The 25,947-nt window shown below is 37.0% G+C and overlaps 1 protein-coding gene and 1 pseudogene across 6 annotated transcripts in view; both read right to left on the bottom strand.

Annotated features, from left to right (window-relative positions):
• IMMP2L (inner mitochondrial membrane peptidase subunit 2) overlaps window positions 1–25,947 on the bottom strand; it is a 917,077-nt gene that overhangs the window by 191,605 nt on the left and 699,525 nt on the right. The window lies entirely within an intron of this gene.
• LOC140849877 (5-azacytidine-induced protein 2 pseudogene) lies at window positions 406–10,803 on the bottom strand (annotated as a pseudogene).

Raw genomic sequence — 25,947 nt, 5'->3', positions numbered from 1 at the left:
GATGTTACTAGTGGTTCCCATAGGGGAGGGGTTGGGTGGGTGGGTGAGGAGGGTGAAGGGGATAGAGGGGGCACAAAAATGATCAATCATAATATGAGTTGGTCATGGGGATGATTGTGCAGCACGGAGAATGTAGCCAGTGATTCTGAAATATGTTCCTATGTTGACAGATGGTAACTGCACTAGTGGGGGTGAAGATTTAATAATATGAGTAACTGTTGAACCACTGTGTTGTATACTTGACACCAAAATAAGATTGTGTATCAACTATACTTCAATTAAAAAGAGGAAAAGGGGGTATTAGCTTGAGTTCAGGAATGCTTGACAATGTATTGGTTCCCAAAATCCACACAAGTCCTACTAAATCAGGATCTTAGGCCAGGAAATCTCTATTTTTAACGAGCACCATAGGTGATTTTGATGCACACTGAACTTTGAAAAACATTGCTATAAGACTTCAGTTATGGATAACAAAGATTCTGTTCTTAGAGAGCTTCAGAATGGAATCAGAAGCTTTGGTTCTTTCTATCTTCCCAGGGAATTTTATTTACCCCCAGATTTCAGGTCATCCTGTGCTAAATTGGACTTCACCTTCATAACATCCCAGTGATATTTTTATATAACCAATTTATTATAGTCCTATTACTGGCTCTCTAGATAAGGGAGGTTTTATTTATTTATTTACTCATTTATTTTGGTGTCCCCCAAGATTCCTACTACCCCTATTTCTGCTGTGCCCCTTTTCCAAGTTTCAGCCAGCCTGATCCACTGACTTATTACACAAGCCCTGTACTCCACATAAAAGAAACCCTTTCCTTGGTCCTATTTCTTCTTGCCCTGTTTGCTTTGATTAAAATCATGTTTGTTGGGGTTTTTTTTTTTTGATCAGCTTATTTTATTTTTAAATTAGAGCATGAATTTTTTTAGAACAAACACCTATTTAGTTGAGCTTTATTTTACTACATTTTATTTTTTCCTATTTCAGTTTATTAAAAATCACTCAATGAATAAAATGTTACATTTCAAAACGGTCCTGGCAGTTTATAAACTGCTCGACATAGAAAGTAGGCATAGACCCTTCGAAGAAAAGGACTTCATATAGTTACACATACATTTAAATGTTCATTTAAGACCACTGAAGGAACAGAGTACATGGAATCCTTTGTGATCCTCTTCCTATTTCTAATTGGATAATGTATAGGATTGTAAGTTTATTCACACAGACAAAATTTTTCAACTGTTCTATCACTTTTTCCAATTAGCTCTTAATTGTTACTGGCTTGGCTTCAATGATCAGGTTATTTCAAGTCTTAAAATTCAAATTGTTAAGCATAAATTTTATCATCATTGTGATTAAAAAATGGTTTTAAATCTTAAACTCTGAGAAATATAACAGCTCACAGAGATGGAATAATCTAGATACTATTAATCTATAGTACTTTTCATATCTTTATGCATTATAAGGTCAACAGAAATAAACCTATTCACATTGTCATTTGCTCCTTTAAGCAACTTAAAGCAACTCATGGTTTTTCTCTGATATTAATGGTCTCCCTTATTTTTATGGATATTTAGGCACTGCACATGTTTTATAAAACCATGTCTAAAAAATTTTAACTCCATTCTTTATGTGGAAGGCAGAAATTTACAATTACCATCAAAGGTAGAACTGTCTTTTTGAAATATCTTATCTATTAATCAGTAACATATACCTGATTCTTAGCCAGAATATGGAGCTGGAGAGTGCCTTTCATCCTGGAAAATCAACTAAGTAATGTGGCACAGTATGTGCAAATGTGTATGCTGAAGAACTCTGCAAAAGTTTAATCAGAATCCACTGTAAATTTCTCGAAAGAACCACTGAAGGGAGATACAGCAACCTCATGACCAGACCATGAATGTTTTCAGAATTAATTCTTATAAAAGCAGTTGTGATTATGTTGATCCTAGTAATACACTGGTGGCAGGTTGGGTATAGGCAAAGTTTTATTTTTAGTTTCCCCAGATGCTGTCTCACTTGATTTTGGAGGGCTTGGGAATACCCAGGAATTATCTTCCAGAGATTTTCTGCCGTAAGAGTTGTGTTCCTGAAAGTTTGTACCATTGATTTCTCATTATCTGTCCATAACTGGTTAACTGCTTTCTCTGATAAAACTTTTCTCTTTCCCGGTAGAGGGGAAGATGTGTCATGACCAAGAGTTTCGCCATTTGGTGAGAGAGGGGGAAGTCTTGTGTGTGTTGCAGCAAAATTTGTCCACTGCGGCTTCCTGCTGTCTTTCCCACACATCCACCTGGGGTGCAGGCTTTCTTGATCTCAGGTGGGGTTTTCCGCTTCCTTAGTAGTTCAGCTTGGACTTGAGTCACCAGATGTAAATTAGACATTTCTCTTTTCAGTTCCCAGTGTGCATTTTGCATATTGTCAATTGAAATGTTCAGTCTTTGGAGATCTCTGCTCTTCAGACTGTCTTCCTGAGATGGATCCGTTTGTTTGGCTTTTTGTAGCTGTATTCTGAGATTGCTACATTTTTTCCTCATCAGTTCCAGTTCTTGTTCCAAACCATGGATCTTCAGGTCACAGCTCAACTTTTCTACCTCCCAGTTTGCTGAAGGTGGGTTTAAATTCCTTATCACCTGCTGAGTTTCCACCTCTGTCCTTAGCTGGATGAGTTCTACTTCTTTAGACTGTAGCTGTTCATTCAATACTTTCAAAGATTCAGAGTTGTCTTTATTCATTTTATCCAACTTGCTCTCCAAATTATCTCTATCAATGCAAACCAGTCGATATGCATGGTAGGCCTTATTTACTTGTTCTTTTCCCACAGAACTTGTTTCTTCATCTAATTGAGCTCCCACAAGCTTTTCTTCCAAAAATCTTATTCTTTTCTTTAAGAAAGAATTCCCTTTCTCTGAATCCTTTTAGGTCATTTTTTGATGTCTTCATATGCAGTAACAAGGACAAAATGTGAAGCAACAGATTCATCTGAATAAACTACGACTGGAGTCACTGTATCTCTCCTATAGCCTTTTTCATGATTCAGAATACAGATATCATCTTCTAAAAGTGCATCCATGACAGCAAAAACAAACCGGGTCACCAGGGGTCGCTGTGGGCTTCCTGTTTCCTCCAAGACAGTGGCACTTCCCCCGTGAAGCTAGCCGCTCTGGAAACGCAGTGGAAGAATTTCCATCTCTTTTGCCTCCTCTGCGCCAGGACCCATGCAGTCCTGCTGGACAGCTGGGGCCAGGAGCTTTTTCCTATTATCTTTTTTTTTCCACCTTTATTGAGGTGTAATTGACAATCTACAATGATTCGATACACATATACATTATGAAAGGATCTCACCATCTATTAATCAATGTATCCATCACCTCACATGTTATTTATACATACACACAGATATATCTGACTATGGTCACCATGTTATACATTAGATATATATAGACCTCATTCATTTTATAGCTGCAAGTTTTTAGTCTTTTAGCAACCTCTCCCTATTTTTCTTATGTCCCAGTCCTGGCAACAACTTTACTACTATTTTTTTCTATGAGTTTGACTTTTTTTTCCCAAGATTGCACATATAAGTGACACCATGCAATATTTGTCTTTCTCTGGCTGGGGGCAAAGATGTGGAGGAAAGGGAACCCTCCTACATGGTGTGGCACGGCACAGACACCTACACTGGCCAGACGGGGCACATATTTACAGCAGTGTGGCACCCTTTCTACTAGCCCTTTAAGTGGAAAACTCCAATACTTTTTGGGGTCAGTGACCTATACCAGTGGAAAGCAGGAAGAACTTACTTTTGAGCCATTGGTAGCCTAGAGTCCTTATCAGGAGGGAAAAACCCATATACTTGAAGATGCTTAGTATATAGATAGCTCCAGTGGAGGGCAGCTCCTGAAGTGTACAGCTGTGGCTTTCCTAAGACTGAGACAATATGGATGGAGGATGGAGAGGGGAAGATCAGCCAGTGGGCAGAGTTGCAGGCAGTATGGCTCGTGATCACCCAGGAGGCCTCCCCTATAGTTGTCTGCATTGACAGCTGGGCCATCTATCGGGGCTTGACCCTGTGACTACCGATATGGTACTATGTCAACTGGATGGTTGGTCACTAGCCCCTTTGGGGCAAGAGTTGTAGCAAGACCTATGGGCCTCTGGTCAGAGTAAGTCAGTTACTGTAATCATGTGACTCGCCATTTGCCTTTGGCATCCCCAGGGAATGATGAAGCAGACACACTGGCCCAAGTGTGTTGGCTAGAAGGAAAGCCTGCCGCTGATGTAGTCCAGTGGTTACATCAGTGTTTGTTGCGTGCAGGGCAAAAGAAAATATGGGCTATAGCCCATTGGTGAGGCATGCTGTTGACCTTTGAATGAGTCAGAAGAGCCTGGAGGGAGTGCCTTGCGTGCTCTAAGAGTCCTGCAGCAACATGAGACAAAAGTAAGGGGGCCGATAACCCCTGTCAGGTAGCAGAGAGACTATATTGGGCCTCTAGCCATATCAGAACGATATCGATATGCCACGACTTGTTGGACAGCTACTGGACTTCTGGTTGCTTTTCCTGCACATTGTGCAGATCAGCAAATGACCAAAAGGGGCCTAGAGGCTCTCTGCAGCCTATGGCCGGCTGCAGGTGATGGAGAAGCACTCACTTTACTGGACATGCATTACAAGGATGGGTACAGAAATTAGGAATAAAGTGTAAATTTTATGTACCATATAACCTTACTGGGGCAGGCATGATAGAGAGATACAATGGTTTATTGAACTCTGGCCTCAAGTCGGACACCAATAGTCTATGGGGCCGGTCAGTTTGTTTATGGACAGTCCTAAGGCATTAGAATGAAAAGCCCTGAAAAGGAGCCTTAAGCCCTGTAGATATGCTAGCACACATTGCTGCCTCTCCTAAACAGCTATATATATATATGCAGACCAAAGAGGAGTTATTGAAGCCAGGATATGGCCAGCAGAGCAACATCCTGCTGCCAGCCCCAACTGCATTAAACCCTGGAGACTCTGTTGAGTGGATGTGGCCCTGGACATTTTGACACATGGATCAATAACGGCTGGCTCTTCTGGCACCTTGGGACAAGGCCTGGAAACTAGCCTCATGTATATTCCTGGAGTAACATCAGAGTGGCCCCCAAAAATCATGGTAGTGTACCCAAAAGTTGGGGGATGGGGGATGAGCATCTTATGGGGAAGTTTTGTTTTATCTTTATGGCCAGTGCATGTATCTCCCATATCCCTATATATTGACCCATCTGTAACTCCCACAGGGAGGGGGGTGAAAATCTGGTATACTAGACCAGGATGAGATTCTTGCCACTATCCTGTCATAGGAACACTCTTTTGCATGTGTCCTACCTGATGCGAAAGATTTGCCTATGCTGGTGTCATTAAAACATGTATCTTATCACCCTTAAGGTTACATTCTTCTTCAGTCATTGTAGCTTGGAGCCACCTCCTGGCTGAGCATGCACAGAAGCCAGTTCAGTTGCTGGCCTCCTGTGGAACGGGCAAGCTATGGACTTAATCTGCATAGAATGTTGAACCTAGCTCAATCCTCTGGCTTGAGGATTATCATTATTTGATCACTGTTGTTTTGTATGTTATTAGTCTGGTTACAGTGCTCCTGTTTTCTTACCCAGGGGCCATTGCAGAAGATGGGGAGCAAGTACATTATGAAGCAAGATTTTTGGAGGTGTGGGCTGTGGGTAAAATCACAGTATTTCCAGAATCTCTGCCTGGCCTTAGTGCATCTCCATATCAATAGGTGTTCCTAAGGGGTGGAGAGAAGTAGTCCAACTTCATATTAATAGGTGATTACAAGGCAGGTGGAGAGGCATGTGTGCACTCTGGGACAGGAGAGGTTTTTTTTTTTTGGCTTCCTCTCAGCCAGGACAGGGAAAGACACAGGCGAGCAGGAGTAGATGACTTCTTGTAAGCAATAAATGGGTTTCTCCCACTTTATTTCTCCCTTTGACTGATTGTGGCTTTAAAGGTTTATTTGCCCTGGGCTGGGAACACATTGCCACCCCCCTCCCCCCGCTGGAGTTACAAACATTAAGTATGACAAAACCTGGACATAAAAATCTGAGTACCAATGCATTCTTTCAACACATGGGTTAAAAACATCATTTAAAGACATGGGTTTAGGGAGAAGCAGTACACTCAGAGACACTCAGAAATGACTGGTGGTTACCATGGGGGGGGGTTAGGGTGGGTAGGTGAGAGGGGTGAGAGGATGAAGAGGCACAAAAATCTCAATCATAACCTAAGTTGGTCACGGGGAAAGAAGTACAACATGGAGAATACAGTAAACGGTTCTGTAACATCTGTCTATGTTAAAAGACAGTAACTGCACTAGTTGGGATATGTGTTAATTCTTGAGTCACTGTGCTGTCTGTCTATTTGAAACCAATACAATATTATATATCAACTATGCTTCAATAAAAAATAAAAGTAAAATAAATATATTATGTATGTTATTAAATGTTATGTATAAAAAATAAAATAAATCATCAAAAAAGTAAATAAAGACATGGGTTTAGGGGAGAGATTTAAATAGAGATGAAAGTTCAGCAAAGATCTTAGGGGCATGTCAAATTTAGATGTCTGGTGGAAAAGGATGAAAATGCAGAAGGGGCCTAGAAAAAATAGCTGGTTACACCGGTTCAAGGAAGCTAAGTGAAAGAATATCTCAGAATGCTGTAAAAAGGAAGTGGTTAATCATACAGAATACTGCTGAAAGGCTGAATAAGGTGAATATGTAGAAAAGATCACTGGTTTTGGCAACGTGAAAGTAACCCTGACAAACCCTGAGCCGAGTGAATGGATCATCTCTTCAAAGTCTAAGCATCCAGTTGAGAAGCAAAAGAAAATTATGTGAGAAAGGTAGAATGGTGGAAAGGAAAAAAAAGAGGATGCAAAGAAAATCTTACCACAGCTTCAGAACTTTAGTAGCTTTTAATCTTAGATAAACTGTAGTGAGCCGTGCATGTCCATATATGTCATACACGAATGACTTTCTATTGTAACATAACATAAATGACTTTCTACTAAAAAAAATAACATACTGTTTGGCACACACATGAACTCAATCTAAATTTGGATCTTAGAATTTATCAGCACAGAATAACCATGTTATTGCTTCTAATTCAGGAGTCAAGAGACTGTTTAAAAGACAATTATTTAACAAAGAATAGCCAAGAAAAGTTGCTAATCCACTGCTTCTATGTAGGTACTCTTAGGAGTACTTGCCATTCCTTTCCAGAGCAAACCTGCCAGAGAACCTGATGATTAATACCAATCTCCCATTTGTTAAACCTCCCAAATCACCCTTTGTCATTTAAATTGTACTGAATTTGAATTTGCATAGGTTGCAAGTAGAGAACAGAATCTTGAAGCCACATAAAATAATCACACTTAGTCTAAAACAGAATACATTACTCTCTTCTGGCACTGAAAACACAGAACTCAATGCCATTCTTTGGGTGAGTCATGCTGTAAAATTTCGAGTTGACTATCTACAGAGCAAGGGCACCGCATGAAACAGAGCCCATGAAGACTCTGGAGAGAAGTGGGCCTTCAAGTCTTCAACCTGCTCGGCTCTGATTTCAGACGTGTTACAACCAAGACCAAGGCTGACTCCCAGAGCTCAGAGAGACCAGCACATTGCAAGGGTGACCAGGAAATCTTTCATATGCAAATCATTCTTAAACGGATCCTCCAAATTACTTCTCAAGAATAGCATTTCTCCAAGTCCTTTGCCACAGTCACCTGGTCATCAGTGCTTTAAAAAACACTGCAAATCTCAAAGCCCCACTTTACACCAAAACCTTTGAGGAGCAGGCATTTTTAATAAGCTTCCTATGTATTTCCTTGGCACACAGAAGCCTGAGACCCCCTGTTCTAATTTGTTTACTGTGGAATATACTACAGGACTTTCCTAGGTGTATGTTTTTTCTCCCGTGTTTCCCAGATTATTGTCCCTAACTTGCTCTTCTAATCATTTCTCTACCATGCTCAAGAGCCTTTTGGGGGCTTCATGGTCTGAGAAATAATGTCCAGATTTACTTGTGTGATATTCAAGGTCCTTAGTCATGGCTTCAGGCTTTGCTAATTAATTCTCTCTACTTTAAGAAAATTTCTTTTCACTTGTTTGCAAGCCCAAAATCCTGTCTTTTCTTTGAGGATAAACTCATGGAAGTCTTTCCAATTTGTTCCTGCTGGAAGTGATCACTTCCATGAATTTCATGATGTTTTATCTCTGTCTCTGTTACAGCATTTATGCTTTCTACCTTTATATTATATGATAATGCGGTCTATTAACCTGTCTGCCTAGCACCCTGTAGAAGCTGGAAATAACCCTTTTCTCTATGCTGACATAAGCAAAATGAGGTTTCTGTGGAGCTGCCACAAATTTTATATATCCCTGCCCTTTGGCCAAATTCCTTGGTCTGGAGATAGATACCCGATCCAAACTTCAACGATCACAGTACTCCACTCTTTGACAATGATTGATGTTCCAGGATGGGCACCTGACTCAAGCAAGACTGATCATGGCCCTTTTGCATCTAGATCTTGCCCCACTGGTCACAGTTAACTGATTCAGTATTGGCACATGACCCAGAATGATTCTCTGGATTAAAAGACAGAGACAGATTGTTCCCTCTCCTCTGGCCGAACTGTGATATGTAACACTGGGGAGCTGTTCATGACCATGGGATTGGGCTTCCCCACAGCTTCAGATGGCCTTGCAGTGGGAGCACGTGGTCACACAAACGCTGGAGGCCACTCCTTTAGCTCCCTTGGTTCAAAACACTCTCAAAGCACCCTTCACCATTGCCTTCAGGGACTTTTCTTTGGGGGAGCTGCCACACACAAATAATTCCTCAGCCTGCTAGTTCACATCTATGGTTTTATTACTTCTTTTTATGCTGATGCTGAGTGGAGGATAAAGGTTCGTGCTACATTTATAAAAAGTTGAAAGTAAATTTGAAAGAGATGGTATTTACCTCTCTCCCTCTCTGTTTTTGTCTGTGACAGTTTAGTAGATTTCCTCCTGTGCAGAGGGATAAAGGAAGAAAATTTTGAGAGCAGGAGAGATCTGGACACCTAAGGTAGAAGTGTTAGGCAGACAGACAGACATGAGATGGGTGGAGAGAAAATAAAGCCAGTAAAGCACAGTAAAAGAAACTCAAAGAGCTAACCAGGTAAAACCAGAGAGCCAGAAAGGACTCACAGAGTTAATGAGTTAATCAGTTGAAGTTCCAAAGGCCAAGAGTAACTTGGAATGTCTAGATTTCCTCAGATAAGGAAAAGTATCCAAGCACAGCCAAATGTCTTCATTGTAGCAACTAGATCATGCCATTGTAAGATTTACGTTAGCCTGCTAAAAGGCCCAGCTTATTCCTTAACTTAACCTATATGCTGTTTTCTCTTCTTCTTGCCCCTTACTCAAGTAACTTTGTAACGAGGGCATGAGACAGACCTCAGAAGTGTAAATAAACCTATGTAGACAAAGAATGCTTAGGTCCCAAATCAACACAGTTGCCTAAATAATGCTATTCTTAAGACAAAACTCCAAAGGAATTATAAATCACTTGTATACATCATGCCTTACGCTGACCTTACCCAAAAAAGCCCTATAAGGCTCCAGACCCCAAACCCTTATGCACACCTCCTCTCTGAGGTTGCCCACACTCAGCTTTCTTCTAGTGTGTCATCTTTCTGTCCTATTTCAGATAAGTACGGAGGGGCTGCTGAGAGCTCTGATACGGGGCTTGCAAGTTCCGTAGCCTGGGTGACCCAGACACGATTGCAGCTGTACGATCATGCCCCTTAGCAGCCTGCCTGAAAGTCTCCTTTCTTTGCTTTGGGAAGTTCTCAGAACATAATCTCACTCTATCCAGTGCTCTGCAGCTCCCCCAAATCCTGGGTGGTAGGGACTTAGTTCCCACACCGTGCACATTCAGGTGGACAGTGTCACCAGGTGACACTAGCTTCAGGAGTTGGTGAAGGATTATGCTCTTAGGCCGAGCAGCAGGTCAATGAGCTTTCCTTTCCTCCATTTCTCCTTTCTCTTGCTTTATTCTAGTAAACTTGCCTTTATCTATCTTGACTCAGGCCTGCTCCTGCCTTGGAGTACACTCAAATAAAACTTTTACTCTCCTTCACTACTGTGCCTCTGCCCTTCTGTTCTTTGTTGCAGGGGGGACAAGAACCAAGGAAAATAAACTGATAAACTGCACACCCCCTGCCCCAACAGAAGGAGGGGCTACCACTGTGGGTAAAGAAAATCAGAGGCTGAGAACAGAGAGCATACGACAGACTTTGTAGACATTATAATTTACTCCAGGCTGAGTTTACTTTCAATTGAGCAGGAAGAATCTAGAGACTGTATTTTTTATGCATCTGTAAATGATTCTGCTTTGCATGATTCATGATGTTTTTGGCTGGTTTATTCTTAAACTGGACTAAAGTCACAGAAAACCACATTTGAACAGATATTACACCTCAAAGGATCATGGTAATGGTTCCCTTGGCCACACTGGAGCCTTTCAGGAAGGAAAACCAGGAATATAGAAAATAACTTCATAAAGAGAGCAATCTCCTTGAACACAGAGGATAATGATATATCAGTTTAGGATAATGTCCTCATTCACAGGCATATCCTTTTTAAACCCTTTCCATAAAGGTATGTGTTATTCATAATGTTGCTTAAAACCAAATACTAAATTTCCTATGGTGAGGCAAAAAAAGTATTGTGGATAATGAACTCCAACAGAATGAGTGAGAAAGGTACAGCAATAGGGTGGAAAAGCAAATAGTAAAATTTCATATTAATGTTATATGAAAAATATAAAGTCTATAAAGAGACTTCCTTGAAATAAATAGTAGTTTCATCTAAAGGAAAAAATACTTTAGCTAAAGTATATTGTTTTTTTTTTTCAAATTAAAATATAGGGAAATATTATGTGACCATAATAAAATAAAACAAGAACTTACTCTTGAATATTTATTTAAAGTTCTTATAAAGTATACTTTTGTGACTCAACAGTATAATGCTATTTGAAGAGATAGAGCAGTTTAACCAGTAATGTCCATCTGGGCAAGAAAGGTTATTTAAATATCATGCACCTTTTAAATGGCCTAGCCCATTTTGTACTATTAGTTTTCAGTCATTTCAGAGAAATGTATTAAATCTGTTAACAATAGCCCTCTGAAACCATGTCTTTAGATTTAAAGAATTGATTTGTTTAATGGCATTAACCATTCCCTATTCAGTACACAAATTTTCTATGAAAGACTGGGAAAATACCAATTTTTTTTGTGTGTTGGGGGAGTTGATTTTGTTTTTGTTTTTTAAAGTCAGAAGAAGGACACAATTGAGTTTGCTTTAAAAGGCTCTGGACCAAATATTATAAGACTAGAATTTTTCCTTGACCACAGTCTGCATAATTTCCTAATGACTTGAAGAAATGACACTGTTTATAATCTTGGGTTTTTTTTTTAAGTGAAACTTAACTTATGTGAACAACCTAAACATAACCATGGCTCATTTGAGAGGAAGCTTTCATTTCCTTGCAGCTTCCCAGAAAATACTAGGCAGATAGAATTGAAAGCCTCTGTAGGGAATAGGCAAATACATCTCACAAGAAGGGAGATTTAAGTAGCTTTAAAATAGTTTGGTTAAAGCTCTTCAACTATAAATGAAATCACTGGAGGTCTATGTAAAACTTTGGCCTAATTTAGTTGTTTGTCTGAAGTAGATTGTAGTTAATAATTGTTATCTTTATGAAAATCAGGATTAGTGTTCAAAAAGTAAGGCGCGAATTCCACAACTTGATGAAGTTTTAGAATTTCCCCTTTCCTTCAACTGACCACAATATCAATATATTCATTTTAATACTGTAATTTTATTTAAAGGAGAGATTAGTTAATGTAAATTGAAATTAGTATAAACATTCTATATTACTCCTTTAGCAAAACTAAGAATTTTTCTTTTTAAAAAACATTTTAATTTTGAAATATATCATGAAAATTTATACTTTAAATAATAATAATGGAAAGAATTTTTTTTAAACCAGCTTTTCTATCAGCCAGTTTAACAATCAAAATATTTACTTTTACATAATACATTTCTTTCTCATTAAATTTCTACAAGGTTCTACAAATGACCTTCACCTTTTGAAGATGGGAGACCTCAATAAAAAGAGCACAGAAGGTCTCTGAAAGGGGTGGGTAGTACCTTGGCTGACAAGGATGCTAAGTGTAAAAAACCAGAATTTCGATGGACTACTTGCCTAGAAGTGTTAATGAGTTATGAGCTAGTTTGATTATCCCTCCTAAGATTAGGAAAGCAAAGGTAATTGTGAGACAGCCTAATTTTCATCAGGTAGCAGACTGCTTGCTCAAATCTCACTCCAAGTACCTTGCAAACTAAAGTGTGGAGACATCGCTTTGTCAGTCATCTCTAGGTCTTCCACATAAAAATGATCACAAAAATAATGTTAGGATTTACACTCCTCATGCTTTCTATTAAGGTTTGCTCCATCATAGGTGAGAATGAAGGCAATTCAGTATTCTGCCGGTGCACTCTAACAGATGTGGTGAGTTGATTCTGGGCAGCAGTACATAACAATTCAATTCTTGGTTCCTAAGGACTCTCAGATCAATCCACTTTCTCATATTTTTATTACCACCATCTAAGTCTAGGAACTAATCATCTCCTATATGAACCAATACTATCATCAAGTAATTGTATTCTCTACCCATAGTTTTCCCAAATCAGTCCTGCTGACATGCCTCTTCTTACTACCCTCCTGTCCAAAATTTTAAATGGCTTTTTAGTGCCTCTTAAGTGTGTATGATGTAGTTTAGGATATAATATGCATGAAGCATATCACTGATTTTTTACATGGACAACTATATGGAAATTGAAGCTTCAACTCATAATTAGATTTGTTTTCATAAAAATATGTAATAAGGCAATTGAAGATGGCGGCGTGAGTATAGCAGCAGAAATCTCCTTCCAAAACCATATATACAACAAACACAACTCTTCCTAAAAGAGAGACCAGAAGACACAGGACAACAGCCAGACTACATCCACACCTGCTAGAAACCACCGCCTCGCAAAGGGGGTAAGACACAAGCCACGGCCCGGTGGGACCAGAGTGCCCCTCACCCCAGCTCCTGGGGGGAGGAGAGGAGTCAGAGCAGGGAGGGAGAGGGAGCCCAGGACTGCTAAATAGCCAGCCCTAGACATCTGCACAGGAGCACAGACACACACTGCGTGCGTGGGGTGCTGGAAACTAGGGAAACAGGACAGTAAGACCTGTGAGTGGATCCCTGTAGATGGTGCCCCTGGGACAAAGAAAAGCAAGTGCTTTTTGAAAGTTTTAAAGACATAGGGACCCCACAGCTGGATGGAAACGTCCCAGGACACTTAGCCCAGCAGCTGGGAATCCTGGGTAACTCTGGGTGCCCTAACCCCTGAGTGGCAGTGCAGCTCAGAGGCCCCTCAAAGAGATAAATGGCCTCCCGGCCATTTCCCCTCCAACGCAACTCCGCCATATTGTAGCAGCGGCCTGAGGCAGGCCATGCCCACAGCAACGGCAAAGCTAAACACCACAGCATCCGGGCAAGAATCAGAGTCAACATCTGTGCACAGCTGCCCAGCACAAGCCTCTAGAGGTTGCTGTTCTCCCAGGAGAGGAAGGTCACAAACCAGCAAGAAGGGATGTTCTCCCAGCTGACATAAGCACCAGATCTGCACAACTATCTCTATCGCCATGAAAAGGCAGAAGAATTTGATACAGACCAAAATCACAGACTCAAACCCTGAGAAAGAGATAGACCTAACCAATCTTCCTGAAAAAGAATTAAAAATAAAGGTCATAACCATACTGATGGAGCAACAGAGAAATATGCAAGCGCTAAGGGATGACATCCGGAGGGAGATTACAGAAATGAAACAATATCTGGAAGGATTTATAAGCAGAATGGATAAGATGCAAGAGGCCATTGATAGAATAGAAACCAGAGAAGAGGAACACAGAAGCTGACGCAGAGAGAGATTAAAAGATCTCAAGAAATGAAACAATATTAAGAGAACTCTGTGACCAATCCAAAAGGAACAATATCTGCACTATAGGTGTGACAGAAGAAGAAAAGAGAGAAAAAGGGACAGAAAGTCTCTTTGAAGAAATAATGGCTGAAAACTTCCCCAAACTGGGGGAGGAAATAATCGATCAGACCACAGAAGTAAACAGAACTCCCAACAGAAGAGACCCAAGGAGGAGAACACCACGACACATAATAATTAAAATGGCAAAGATCAAGGACAAGGACAAGGACAGAGTTTTAAAGGCAGCTAGAGAGAGGAAAAATGTCACCCACAAAGGAAAACCCATCAGGCTATCATTAGACCTCTCAACAGAAATCTTACAGGCCAGAAGAGAATGGTATGATATATTTAATGTAATGAAACAGAAGGGCCTTGAACCAAGAATACTGTATCCAGCATGATTATCATTCAAATATGAAGGAGGGATTAAACAATTCCCAGACAAGCAAAAGTTGAGGGAATTTGCCTCCCACAAACCACCTCTTCAGGTTATTTTAGAGGGACTGCTCTAGATGGGAGCACTCCTAAAGCTAAACAGATGTCACCAGAGAAAATAAAATCACAGCAAAGAAAGCAGACCAACCAAATACTAACTAAAGGCAAAAAATAAAACCAACTACCCACAAAACCAGTGAAAGGAAACACAAAAGAGCACAGAATAAAACAACCAACATATAAAGAAAGGAGGAGGAGGAATAAGAAGGGAGAGAAATAAAGAATAACCAGACAGTTTTTATAACAGCTCAATAAGCTAGTTAAGTTAGACAGTAAGATACTAAAGAAGCTAACCTTGAACCTTTGGTAACCACAAACTTAAAGCCTGCAATGGCAATAAGTACATATCTTTCAATAATCACCCTAAATGTAAATGGACTGAATATATCTATCAAAAGACACAGAGTAACAGAATGGATGAAAAAGCAAGACCCTTCTATATGCTGCTTACAGGAAACTCACCTCAAACCCAAAGACATGCACAGACTAAAAGTCAAGGGATGGAAAAACATATTTCAGACAAACAACAGAGAGAAGAAAGCAGAGGTTGCAGTACTAGTATCAGAAAAAATAGACTTCAAAACAAAGAAAGTAACAAGAGATAAAGAAGGACATTACATAATGATAAAGGGCTCAGTCCAATAAGAGGAAACAACCATTATAAATATATATGCACCCAACACAGGAGCACCAACATATGTGAAACAAATACTAACAGAACTAAAGGATGAAATAGAATGCTGTGCATTCATTTTAGGAGACTTCAACACACCATTCACCCCAAAGGACAGATCCACCGGGCAGAAAAGAAGTAAGGACATGGAGGCACTGAACAATACACTAGAACAGATGGACCTAATAGACATCTATAGAATGCTACATCCAAAAGCAACAGGATACACATTCTTCTCAAATGTACATGGAACATTCTCCAGAATAGACCACATACTAGGCCACAGAAAGAGCCTCAGTAAATTCCAAAAGATTGAAATGCTACCAACCAACTTTTCAGACCACAAAGGTATAAAACTAGAAATAAATTCTACAATGAAAACAAAAAGGCTCACAAACACATGGAGGCTTAACAACATGCTTCTAAATAATCAATGGATCAATGAACAAATTAAAATAGAGATCAAGCAATATATAGAAACAAATGACAACAACACAAAGCCTCAACTTCTGTGGGACGCAGCAAAAGCAGTCTTAAGAGGCAAGTATATGGCAATCCAGGCATACTTAAAGAAGGAAGAACAATACCAAATTAATAGTCTAACATCACAATTATCGAACCTGGAAAAAGAAGAACAAATGAGGCCTAAAGTCATCAGCAGGAGGGACATAATAAAGGTCAGAGAAGAAATAAACAAAATTTAGAAGAATGAAACAATAGAAAAAAATCAATGAAACTAAGAGCTGGTTCTATGAGAAAACAAACCAAATAGATAAGCCTCTAGCCAAACTTATTAAGAGAAAAAGAGAATCAACACACATCAACAGAATCAGAAATGAGAATGGAAAAATCATGACAGACTCCACAGAAATACAAAGAATTATTAAAGACAACTATGAAAACCTATATGCTAACAAGCTGGAAAACCTAGAAGAAATGGACAACTTCCTAGAAAAACACAACCTCCCAAGACTGACCAAGGAAGAAACACAAAACCTAAACAAACCAATTACCAGGAAAGAAATTGAAGTGGTAATCAAAAAACTACCAAAGAACAAAACCTCCGGGCCAGATGGATTTACCTCAGAATTTTATCAGACATACAGAGAAGACATAATACCCATTCTCCTTAAAGTTTTCCAAAAAATAGAAGAGGAGGGAATACTCCCAAACTCATTCTATGAAGCCAACATCACCCTAATACCAAAACCAGGCAAAGACCCCAGCAAAAAAGAAAATTACAGACCAATATCCCTGATGAATGTAGATGCAAAAATACTCAAGAAAATATTAGCAAACAGAATTCAAAAATATATCAAAAGGAGCATACACCATGATCACGTGGGATTCATCCCAGGGATACAAGGCTGGTACAAAATTAAAAAATCCATCCACATCATCCACCATCAACGAACTGGAACAAATAGTTTAAAAATTCATATGGAACCACCAAAGAACCTGAATAGCCAAAGCAATCCTGAGAAAGAAGAATAAAGTGGGGGGGATCTCACTCCCCAACTTCAAGCTCTACCACAAAGCCATAGTAATCAAGGCAATTTGGAACAGAGCCACAGACCAGTGGAACAGATTAGAGATTCCAGACATTAACTCAAACATATATGGTCAATTAATATATGATAAAGGAGCCATGGACATACAATGGGGAAATGACAGTCTCTTCAACATATGGTGCTGGCAGAACTGGACAGCTACATGTAAGAGAATGAAACTGGATCACTGTCTAACCCCATACACAAAAGTAAATTCAAAATGGATCAAAGACCTGAATGTAAGTCATGAAACCATAAAACTCTTAGTAAAAAACTAGGCAAAAATCTCTTGGATATAAACATGAGCGACTTCTTCATGAACATATCTCCCTGGGCAAGGAAAACGAGCAAAAATGAACAAGTGTGAGTATATCAAGCTAAAAAGCTTCTGTACAGCAAAGGACACCATCAATAGAACAAAAAGGTACCCTACAGTATGGGAGAATATATTCATAAATGACAGATCCAGTAAAGGCTTGACATCAAAAATATATAAAGAGCTCATGCACCTCAACAAACAAAAAGCAAATAATCCAATTAAAAAATGGGCAGAGGAGCTGAACAGTTCTCCAAAGAAGAAATTCAGATGGCCAACAGACACATGAAAAGATGCTCCACACTGCTTGTCATCAGAGAAATGCAAATTAAAACCACAATGAGATATCACCTCACACCAGTAAGGATGGCTACCATACAAAAGACAAACAACAACAAATGTTGGCGAGGCTGTGGAGAAAGGGGAACCCTCCTACACAGCTGGTGGGAATGTAAATTAGTTCAACCATTGTGGAAAGCAGTATGGAGGTTCCTCCAAATGCTCGAAATAGACTTACCATTTGTCCCAGGAATTCCACTTCTAGGAATTTACCCTAAGAATGCAGCAGCCCAGTTTGAAAAAGACAGATGCACCCCTATGTTTATCACAGCACTATTTACAATAGCCAAGAAAGGAAGCAACCTAAGTGTCCATCAGTAGATGAATGGATAAAGAAGTGGTACATATTTACAAAGGAATATTATTCAGCCATAGAAGAAAACAAATCCTACAATTATCAACAACATGTATGGAGCTAGAGGGTATTATGCTCAGTGAAATAAGTCAAGCAGAGAAAGACAAGTACCAAATGATTTCACTCACGTGTGGAGTATAAGAACAAAGAAAAACTGAAGGAACAAAACAGCAGCAGAATCACAGAACCCAAGAATGGACTAACAGTTACCAAAGGGAAGGGGACTGGGGAGAATAGGAGTGTAGGGTGGGATAAGGGCAGGGAAGAAGAAAGGGGGTAATATGATTAGCATGTATAATGTGGGGAGTGGGGGAAAGGGGAGAGCTGTGCAACACAGAGAAGACAAGTAGTGATTCTACAACATCTTGCTACGCTGATGGATAGTGACTATAATGGGGTTTGTGTGGGGTACTTGGTGAAGGGGGTATCCTAGTAAACATAATGTTCTTCATGTAACTGTAGATTAATGATAACAGAAAAAAATATGTAATAAGATTTACTTTAATTCTGTAAATATTTAAGATTTCAGTTTCATTTAAATAATTTGATATTCTTATGTTCATTAGTAATCATTTTATTTTGGCTTTTGATTTTAAAAAGTGTTTTGGTATTTTACAAAAGAATTTTTTTTAATTCAATAAACTTACCTTTTAATTTTCTACATTTATTTTTCATTTGTATTTTGATAAACACTCAAATTTTCTACATTGTAAATGCAATTAAACACTCTTTTTATCTTTCACATAATTTTTTTAAATACAATGCAAATCATGTGAAATCTTTATGATAACAACATAATGATTTTGCAGAAATGAAGGCCAAAAAAATTTATGAACAAACATATAAGAATTTATGAATTATATGTGCTTTCATTATATTATTTTTCCAAACATCACGAACCTTACTGCAGAATATTCAGTAATAATAATTAAAGTCAGTCATCTTTGATAAGCTTGTTGGTTTTAGCCATATGAGAGCATTTTTGTTAAGTTAAGAAAAAGGAACATATTTTTAACAGTTTCCTTGATTTATAGCTATTAAATATGTAGATGTGTGGTACGAGGACTTCCATGCTCTACACGCACAAATACTAGGGGGAGAACTGCCATAGGTAATGCATAGCCACTGATGCCTGCCAACTTTTAATATTTTTGCTTATGGAGTTATTAAAAATTTATTTTATTTCAGACATAAAAGGTATACAACATAACACAATGAATACCTGTACACTCACCACCCTGCTTATGACATAAGATAGTACTAATAAATTGGTGTCCCTGTTCACCCCTCCTCAACCACATTTACTGCCTTCTCTCGAAGTAACTATTATCCTGAATTTTTTACTGCTCTTTATTATTTCTTTTAAGTTTTCTTTGTTTTTTTATTTTTTATTTTGGTATCATTAATCTACAAATACATGAAGAACATTATGTTTACTAGGCTCCCCCCTTCATCGAGTCCCCCCCCCCAAACCCCATTACAGTCACTGTCCATCAGCATAGTAAGATGTGCTATTTTTTAAATGAAAAAATTCTCTAAAGTTGCATTTTCTATTTGTTGATGATGCCTACACATGTTTGATCATTGTGTATCTTACAATAATTAACTTGCAAACTGTCTAAATATTTCTGCAGATTCTTCTTGGGTTTTCCAAGTAGACAAAATGTAATTAAGAGAAAAAAAAAAGTTTGGATCTTCCTTCCCAATCTACATCCTTTATTCCCCTTTTTTTTACCTTAACCTGCACTGGCAATGACCTTTCTCACAATGTTGAATAGAAGCAGTGAGACTGGACCTTCTTGCCTTGTTTCTGATTTAACAGGGAAGGCTTCTAACATTTCTTCACTAGGTGCTGTTAAGTGGTGATATGGTTTTGAGAAGGGGCATGATGTGATCAGAGTTCTTTTCAGAAAAATCCTTAGTGACAGGACGATGGGTTAGAGCAGAATTATCCAGGAGTCATATATAGTAATCACGGTTACTGAGTGTGTGAAAGTCATAGGGTCTGCATGCCCCATTGAAAGAACACACCTCACGGTCCTGATTCTGACCACTGTAACAAAAATTCCATATCCACTTGTTTGATTCACCAAGTTAGACAAATTTTAATACCACAAACCCTCATGGGTCTTCGTATGGATAATATCTAAAACTGTGGTTATTGTGATTCATTATATGTTCCATATATGGCTCCAGTACACAGAAAAGGATCATCTAAATCACTGACAATCAAATTGATCTTTTATTCTCTTGTGAGTCATTTCAATAAATATAACCAGTAAGCCAGTAAGATGCTGACACAGAGCAAAGTCCCTTTTAAGATCACCCAACAAGCTTAAAGATAATTAAAAATTTTCAAAGAAAGTTATCTCCCAGAAGTTCAGTCAAAAGACAATGTCATTTACAAAGTCTTGTGTTTGCATATTAAGAGTAGAGAGCAAATAATCACCCAGTAAATATTTTATAAGTAGATATCCATTTAAATGAGGCTATTCACTCTCAAACCTTGGCTCACAGTCTATTCAATGGCAGGTGTTTTCTCCTTCTATTGTCTGGTCTAGGCAATGGCATATTTTTATCCTCTTTAAAATTCTTCCTATTTTCCATTTTATTTTTCTGTGTAGATGCCAGTTATGAAGACACCAATTATGTCTTAAAAATACTAATATAAGGGTTTCAATCCCACTTAAAAAAATGTCCTAAGAGCTTGTAAAATTGGGAAATTAATAACATTGCATGTATTTCACTAAATCTTGGCTCCTGACCTACTGTCAGTAAATATACATTTCTAATAAAGTGAACATGCTTAATTCTATAACTAAATGGCCCAAAGGAACAGTATCTGTCACAGCAATGAAATCTAATGACAATTTTGCTGACATTTCTCCTATCTGAAAATGAAACCATGTGAAAAATGATTTCTATACTAGCAGAATAATTAAGACAGAAGACAAAATTTGATTTAGCAGAAATGGAAGCTTAGATTGTCTCTTTTTCTCAGTGAGGCATGGGGGAGATGATGATATTTACTTGGAATTATCTTTCCATGCTGTCCTTTTAAAATCTTTTTTTTTAAATGACCTAGCTGTACAATAACAAATCCAACTAAAAACAACATGAATCCTAAAGGACTTTTTGTTTCTTTTTGCTGTATGGGTATTTCTCTATTTTGAATATTGCTCCAAAGAATGGATTCTTTTCTGAGAATTAGCCGTCTTTGGTTTTACAGGCATTTTAATTATAATGGCTTATGTTTTAACTGGCTTTAGCCTTTTAATGAAATGCATGCCTTTGTCTACACCAGCCAAATGAAAATCACACCTAAATAAAATAAGAGGTTGCTAGGTTCTAGCACTCTTTTGGGGAACTGTGAGAAGTAATTGCAGGAAAACACCAAGGTAAGGTTTTATGATTTTAAGAACCACGTTTTTACCATTATTTTTCTATATAATATAGATTATTTTAGTGCCTAACAAAATATTTTAATGAACAAAAGCATGTACTATAAAAAAGCAAGAAAATATAACCAATTAGTCTAAGAACATATTTCAAAGAAAGTGTGAATAGAACACTTTATTTGGATCCTGTCAACACAGTCTAATGATCTTTTTCTTTATTTGAAAAATGGCTGCTTTTAAATAAAAGTTACTCTAGTTGTTTGAGAGAATCTACACGAGGAAAATGCTATACTTCAACAATGAATAAAATGAAATGTCAATTCATTCTCATACATCTACAAGATTATTCTGTATTGTATAAGCAGAATATTTTCAAAGCAGCTGAAACCCATTAACCACTCCAGGCATAAACCACTTCATTCACAAAACATGAAGCATCTAGAGTGCTTTATACAATATGAGATTTTACCAAATAGTTTTTATTATTTTCACTAATTTCAGAACACTCTGTTCTACCAGAACCTCCTAGGAGGTTTCATAGTTTTTTTGCTTCAGATTTTTAGCACACAAATGTCTACAAGAAAGCTGTCATACCCACACGCCGAGAGTACTTACACTGTATTGTAACTGCCTGGTTACTTGTCTGCCTCCGCTCTAGGCTACCCTTCCTTGACGGAGAGGTTACACCTCAGTCATTGCTGTACCTACTGACTCTCTTCCCTCTCTCTCCTGGCAGCAGGGGCATCCATGATGATAGTGACAAAGGATTGGGAAGACTCACAGGTTGAGTGCACACCTTATGTCCACGACTTGAATCTCTGCCTTTTTAATCTCTGAATCTTTTATGTATCTCCCCCAAATTACATCCCAATTCCTCCCTTTGTCATGAGGTCTCAAAAATATAAAAATTTTGCTTCTCATTCTTTTTTTTCAGCCTTCTTGCATATCCAAGAATCTTGTTTTGCTGCCCTAATCACATCCTGTATATCATTTTTACCAAAAATGCATAATTTGGGAAAAATCTCAAAAAAAGCATAGCTAGATAGTAAACATCATAAAACATTCATTTCCCACATGTATTACCTAATCCAGCAACCTCCCTCTAGCTGACACAATCCTCATCTTTCCTGATACATTCCAACTATCAGAATCCAGGACAGAATCAATTTGGACAAAGAGTAGATGTTCAAAAATGTGTCTTAAAATGAAAGGCTTATATGATATAAAAATAGGAGCTTTGCTCTTCTCCAACTTTTTGAACTTCATTTGCTCAAAAGGAATTCTGTGGGATTTTATTCTTCTCTCAATGCTTTGTAACATATCACTTGCAGATGATCAGCTCATTTAATTAATAAATAATACTACTAAGACTCATGCATTCTAAAGCTTTCATCTCACGTTAGGCATATTTCCTTCAAGAAGATATTTGGGGGGCTAACATTTTATTTAACTAGGTATTCATGAAATAATTGATTAGATTAGCTATTTTCCAAATGACTTGGAAGTAAAAAGAATTCAGATTTAGTATAACTTGCAGTTTGCATTCTCAGGTAAAGGCAGTGTATCATGCATAGTTTCTGCATCCAAATTGCTCAGTTCTGTTTCATGGTTCCTGCACACAAATTGTTCACAAGCTGACACTATGATCACATACCTAAAAATCAAAATACTTTATACATATCAGAAAGGCTATCTTTGCTTAGAAAAGTTTAAGCCAAAAGTTGTGTTTCTAATGTCTTTTGGTCAATGAAGTTAAAATAAATTATTTAATTAAGATACTAAGGAACTAGAATTTCTATCAGAACATACATTTCTTACAACAAATCTCTATATAGCAAACAGCAAAAGTACCCAAGTGGCTCATGACTTAGGTCTAGATAAACATGTTAGAAAAACTTCAAAAATAGAGAATAAACATGCTAAATGGAGGCCACAGGGAGAGACACATTTGTGTTTCCACCAAAAACAATGAATATCTATGAGAATATTTCACATATAAATACTGAAATGAATATTTATAATAAATTGAAGAATTGCTGCATGCATTTTTAATTGAAGAGTCTAATCTGAAATAGCTAAAAATTACGATTTGAAAATTCACAGCTATGCATACACATGTATAAATAGAAAAAAAATTTGCTTTTAATGTACCTTACTTTGATTTTAAAGTTAGCAGAAAAGTCATCAGCATCTATTATAATCATTTACTTTTGGGTGCCAGCAAAGAGCAACATGACTACAATAGAAAACGTATTAATGTCATCTATATGGAAGTAGAGATGGTAAAGGGAAAGACACTTCTGTCATAGAATAAAAGAATTACTAAAAGAAGTGCTACCAAATATCTTAAGCAATCATAACCAATACATCGGAGTTATCAGATATCTTTAATATATAATCCTATAAAATTCTATATGAACTGAAAAACACTTCTAGACAATTATAATTTTAAAAGAAATTTCTCACACTGGAAATCTAGGCTAAAGTTATAAATTAGTGACTCCATATTATGGACGACAGGGCATTTTCTATTATTGTGGGATGATGATATATTCCAGACATGGTAGCATAAAGATATTCCATAGAGATATTATTCATAATTGAAACCTTTCTACCCAATCACATCTGTGATATTTTTCCCTCTTTGCTAGCACCATAAAACGTTTTTATAGAACTTAAGAGTCAGAATGAACTTAGAAGTCATTTACTTTAATCACCTTTATCCTACTTTATAAAATAATTAGGCTTTTTCTTAATAAAGGTAATAAAACTTGTTGCAAACCTTTTAAAATACCCTTGAGTAAAAAGGTATAAAAAAGAATCAACCATAATCATAATACAGTCAGTTAAAAAAATACTCTATATTCCATTCTTTTTTTATGTTTTCACCTAAAACAATTATCATGAATATTATGTCATTAAAATTATTCAAGAATAGTTTTTAATGACTACATAATATTTCATCCTCTGAATGGACCATACTTTTATTGTACTCTTGTTTTAGGTTGCTGAGAATATTCACTAAAATGATATCATTTGAATATGTATACACATAGGCATTTTGTATGAAATATATATCAATGCTTATTGATATATATTTGGTATTTGACTTAATATATACTTTGATATATATTATATAATAAAATTTTAGTGTATATTTTCAGCAACTAAAATAAGAGTACAACTAAAATGTGTATATATGCATATACACACATATATAGTAATCAAAAAATATATATGTATATATGTAAAAATATATATATGTATATATGTAATCTACACGTGTGTTTATATATATATTTGCTCATTTTATCAATTATTTATTTAAAATAGGTTCAGAGAAGAGGAAAGTCTTCCTTTTATTCATGAGGAAAATGTAGACTCATAGAAGTTAAGTTATTGATGAGGTCCATAACCAAGATTATCTGATTTTGTTTTATTATAACATACCACCTATGTTCATAAGAGTCTACTGTTTTTTTCCATAATGTCATCATCTCTGGAAGTTAAAAGTACAGGTGTTGGATCTCATTCTGTTGTATGTATTCTATTACTATAACAATATTGTTACTCTAAATTCATAACCCATTATTTATCTTTCACTCAACTACTTAATTCACTCTTAGGCATACATATAGCAGCAATAAATCAAATAAAAAACAGCAAATTCAAATATTAACAAATAGGAAATAATAAAACAAACTAGAAAAATACCAGAATGAGACATTCTTTTCTTATTATTTAGATTACAACTAAAAATCTACTTGAATATGGAAAAAGGCAGTTCCATTATGATTAGGATTTAAAATACTATTTAAAATGAACTGGGTAGAGTCTATGATAAAGTATATTACTAAAGAGTTAAATAAAGCATGTTAAATGCATATGGCACACTTCTGAAATTATTTGGGAAAGAAATGAAGGATAAAGGGCTTCAATCAATTTCCACAAAGTGAAATAAGCATCTTAGATACACTCCTGCCTGACCTTAGATAAATTGTTTACATCCAGGGAAAGTGTATTCCCTACTCCAAGGGAGCAATGAATCAACCATCTCGAAAGCCTGGAGCTTACTGACCTTCCACATACAACCTCCAAGTATGCTGAGTGATAAGTCAAAAATTCAACTTGAAATTATTACAAAAATATAATAATTTTCAAGTCTATATGCATTTTAAAATCTAAGACAGTTTTAGTTTTTTAGAATTATAAAAATCTTAGTTTCTATTTTTAGAATTATAAAAACTTTAAGACAATAAATTATTCCTACAGCCATTCATTAATAAAAAATGCATTAAGAAATCTCTATACTCTAACATCACACTTCAGTTTTAAATAGGATTGTAGGGCTTCATTTCACTTCTTTTTCCCACTCTGTCCATTTGAAAGGTATTAGAGAGCATCAATAACAACAATTTTTCCTAGTCATAAATGCAATTTGAACACAAAACATGAGTTTGTTGTAAAAGTAAAAATACATGTACTATAACTCATCAAATATAAATAGATCAATTAATACATGATATGACAAATGTTTTCCCTCATCCCAGAAAAGGTTTTTTAATCTAATTTTCACTAATAAAAACAAAACTAGTTAAGTGAATGGAAATCGATAGCTTAGTCCAACCCATGAACCAAAGGCCACTCTGCATATGTTTATTTATAGCCACTAATAAAGGAGGAAA

The sequence above is a fragment of the Manis javanica genome, chromosome 6, assembly GCF_040802235.1.
Source record: "Manis javanica isolate MJ-LG chromosome 6, MJ_LKY, whole genome shotgun sequence".
NCBI lineage: Eukaryota > Metazoa > Chordata > Mammalia > Pholidota > Manidae > Manis > Manis javanica.
This window is presented reverse-complemented; position numbering and strand designations above follow the sequence as displayed.